The sequence below is a fragment of the Lathyrus oleraceus genome, chromosome 5 (assembly GCF_024323335.1).
Source record: "Lathyrus oleraceus cultivar Zhongwan6 chromosome 5, CAAS_Psat_ZW6_1.0, whole genome shotgun sequence".
NCBI lineage: Eukaryota > Viridiplantae > Streptophyta > Magnoliopsida > Fabales > Fabaceae > Lathyrus > Lathyrus oleraceus.
Genome location: NC_066583.1, coordinates 409,353,453 through 409,358,005, shown reverse-complemented (window position 1 = coordinate 409,358,005; position 4,553 = coordinate 409,353,453). Strand labels below are relative to the sequence as shown.

General features: G+C 39.7%; 1 non-coding gene across 1 annotated transcript; it reads right to left on the bottom strand.

Annotated features, from left to right (window-relative positions):
• Positions 1-550: 550 nt before the first annotated feature.
• On the bottom strand, positions 551-657 carry LOC127088993 (small nucleolar RNA R71). Its single transcript, XR_007790776.1, has one exon. It is a non-coding gene; the product is annotated as a small nucleolar RNA R71 (small nucleolar RNA).
• Positions 658-4,553: the final 3,896 nt, after the last annotated feature.

Sequence of the window (4,553 nt, the reverse complement as noted above, 5' to 3'; positions counted from 1 at the left end):
TCGTCAAATTTCATTTTCCTATTGCTATATCGTTTAGACTTAGGCTATTTCCCGCCGGTCAATGCGAAGAACTCGCAGCACCGAAAGTTTAAGCTTAGTATACCCTCTGGCGGAACCTGAACGATACGCTTGCGCACAATTATTCTTTCATAGAATTAAGAGAGCTATGGCTGAAGATCAAAACCAAAGACCTTTTAAAGATTTCGCTCAACCATCAAATGAAGAACCTAGTTCTAGTATAGTAAACCCAACCATCCCAACTAATAATTTCGAACTTAAACCATCCCTGTTGCAACTAGTGCAACAGAGACAATTCGCAGGTCTCGCTACTGAGAACCCAAACCAACATTTAAAAATATTTCTTCAATTAGAAGTAACTTTTAAAACCAATGGAGCTTCTCCTGAGGCAATACGTTTAAGATTATTCCCTCTTTCCCTCAGAGATAAAGCCCTATCATGGTTAGATTCCCTTCCACCCAATTCCATTACGACTTGGGATAACCTTAGAAGAGTTTTTCTTGCTAGATATTTTCCCCCGAGTAAAACCGCCGTTCTTCGAAACCATATAACTAGATTCACCCAAAACCAAGGAGAATCATTGTTCGAAGCTTGGGAGAGATATAAAGAGTTGTTACGAGCATGCCCACATCATGGTTTAGAAAATTGGTTAATCATTCAAACCTTCTATAATGGACTTCACTATAACACTAAGATGACCATCGACGCTGCCGCAGACGGTGCTCTGATGAACAAACCTTACCCTGAAGCTAGTGCCCTCATCGAAGATATGGCTCAAAACCATCAATCATGGGGAGTCGAACGAGCGACAGTTGAGAAGAAGGAAGCCCAAGGAGGAGTGCATGAACTAAGCTCTATAGACATGATGCAGGCTAAAATGGACGCATTAGCCCTTAAGGTCGAGCATATGTGCATAAACCCGAATACTGTAGCCGCAGTTTCGTCGGATTGTGAAATATGTGGAACCAAAGGACATCAATCTGCAGAATGCAGTCTATTAAACGAAACCCACTCTGAGCAAGTGAACTACACCTAAGGGAATCCATACTCGAATACCTATAACCCTGGATGGAGGAATCACCTGAACTTCTCCTATAAAAATAATAACCCTATCCAAAATAGTGCACCTCCAAGACCTAGTTATCAAGCCCCAAGATCAAATCAACCTATGCAACCAGTACCACCAAAGCCGAGCCTTTAGAAAATTATGGAAAATTTTATCACCGCTCAAACCCAACAAAACAAGGAGTTCATGAACCAAAACCTTCATGTTAACGAATTGATTACTCAGTTAGGAACCAAGGTTGGCCAAATAGTTACTCATACCAAGATGCTTGAAACCCAGATCTCTCAGGTAGCTTTAAACCAAGCCCCTCAGACTACACCTGGAGGACAATTCCCTGGACAACCTCAACAAAATCCGAGAGGACAAGCCAATGACATTACCCTACGAAGTGGGGACGCTTAAGATGAGCCACCAAACCCTAGATTGAGTGAACCCGAATCTTCTAAGGAATGTACCGAACCCACAGACGAAGTAAAGGAACCAGAGGAACCTGAAAACCAGGAAGGTCGAGAAAAAGGAGGAGAACCTAAAGATAAAACTTACTTACCACCCCCGCCATATAAACCACCTATACCATATCCGCAAAGACTCAAACAAACCCAGATCAATTAACAGCATCAAAAATTTATTAAAGTTATAGAAAAACTTCATGTAGAAATCCCTTTCATAGAAGCCATCACCCAAATACCTTCTTATGCAAAATTTCTCAAAGACATCCTTACCAACAAACGTAGACTTGACGATCCGAAGCCTTTGGAATGTAATGCTATTTCCGAGGACAAATTAGCTAAGAAAGATAAAGATCCTGGAAATTTCTCCATTCCTTGCCTTTTGGGTAATCATGTCATCGAAAAAGCTTTTCTAGACTTAGGAGCTAGTGTGAGCCTAATGCCTTTAGTAGTTTGTGAGAGGTTAAACTTAGGAGAATTACAGCCCACTAAGATGTCACTTCAGTTAGCCGATAGATCTGTTAAATATCCGATAGGCATTTTAGAAGATGTTCCTATTAGGATAGGTCAGTTATTTATCCCTACTGATTTTATTGTCATGGACATCAAAGAGGACAATGATATACCAATCCTTCTAGGTAGACCATTCTTATCGACTGCAGGAGCCATAATAGATGTCAAGAAAGGAAAGTTGACATTTGAGGTAGGTGACGAGAAAATAGAATTTATACTTTCGAAATTTCTTATGGCACCTGTGATGGGAGACTCGTGTTATGCCTTAGATATCATTGATGAATGTGTTAGAGAATTAGAACAAGAAGAAATTATAAAAACAATTAAGTTACTATCAATCCCCATAAAGGAAGATGATGACTTTAAAGAACCTTACATCGATGATAACCTTTACGAATGTTTATCCCTTACCTCGGATCCTATGCCATGCCCTAAGAAATCAACCTTAGAACTTAAGGAACTGCCTAAGAACCTGAGATATGAGTTCCTCGATGAAAAGATGAATCGTCCAGTTATAGTAAGTGCTACCTTGAGCCAAGAGGAAATGAACCAGCTTTTAGACGTTTTACGAAGATATCCCTCAGCCTTAGGATATAATATCTCTGACCTGAAAGGTATAAGCCCATCCGTATGCATGCATTGGATTTCGCTGGAAGAAGATTCAAAACCCTCCAGGGAACATCAGAGAAGATTGACATCAGAGAAGTGGGTGAGCCCTATGCATGTTGTAACACCCTTCTAAAATACCCCAATAATTAATTAAAACAACAAAATATGAATCAGAGTAGATATGCAATTTCAGGGTGTCACACTTGAAACTTCACACCATTCACCAAAATAACGTGTCATGCTCATTTATTAATCAAAATAAAACATTGCACAATTCGCAGCGGATAGAAATCTAACAACATACAGACCATGTAACACATTACATGTAAAATTGTTCAACAACCAAAGATGAAAACAAAGTAAAACATCCCGTCCCAATGTTAAATATACCAGAGCATGACCCACTAAGGAACTACACTAGACTCCAAGCACTAGCTTCTACTCAATCACTGCTCGTTACCTGAAACATAGTTGTAAGGGTGAGTTCCTCAATCTATATAATAAGCATTATAAAATATCATGTAATGTTAAGTAAATTAACACATTCATCACCCTAATCATATCACACATTCAGTAACGGCAACATCAACTCATAAATCATACTCAACACAAACACAAAACACACGTATAATATTGGAATACATCCATTCATATTATACGCCATACATACATTATGAAATGAGACTCCATGCATGCGGTACCGACTATTCGTGAACACATAGTTCAACCTCACCGATCAAACCCAGATACGGCTACCAAGCTCACTAGTCCCACTCATTTGAGACCTAGTGACTCACTCACTAATTCCTCACCATGGGAATTAGCTACCACCATAAAGGCCATGCTATGCACGCTAAATCACCTAGCATGCAAACATCAACAACAATCCACAATGGACATATGCTCACACTCTAAGCCATAAACAGTCCATCCACAATTGCATACATAATAGATACATTCACAGCATTATGCATACCATCATACATCATCAGCATTTTTATCATAGAATCATATCATGTCATGCCAAATAATAAATCACATTATTATCACACTCTACTAATACCTATACGGCTCAAAACAACGGAAAATGATCCCTACTATATCATACATCAGCTAAATTACATCACTCAGCTGAAACGACCAAAACTGCACAACAACAGCTCAGAAAAACCAAACTTCTGCCCATACGCGTATGCCCCATGTCCATACGCGTATGGCACATTTCCTAGCCAAGCCCATACGCGTATGGCCTGTCTCATACGCGTATGCTACGCGTACCACTTCTCCCATACGCGTACCAACAGAGACAAAACTACGTTAGAACATCATCTTCTTCATTCATACGCGTATGGCCTCACCCCATACGCGTACCAGGCCATCTCATACGCGTATGGCCTAGTGTCATACGCGTATGACCAGAAACCAATTTTCCAGATCTGCTATGGGTTTTCTCTGCTACGAGATTTCTCAGATCCAACCTTCCACAGTCCAATTTTTACACAGCATTCATTCATATTATCTAACACAGATCATACCCATTCAATTTCACAATTTCTAACCTTATTACATCCAATTCCTACGAATTTTCTTCAATTATAAACCCATATTTCATTCCTCCATAAGTTCATAGTTTGCAGCATTCATCATCCTAATTAGAGTCGATTCAAGGGCTTATTACTACCCATTACATGTTAACCCATAATACCCATTAAACGACGATAAACCCCCCTTACCTGAGTTAATCCGGCAAATCCTTTAACTTCAAGCTTTTCCCTTCTTCAACCCTTCTTCTCTTGCTCTTCCTTTCTGCCCTTTTTCCACTATTGAGTCGCTTCTCTCTTTTCACGTGAAAAAAACCCTTTTTACCCAATGGGGCTCTTTACTGATTCCAACCTTAT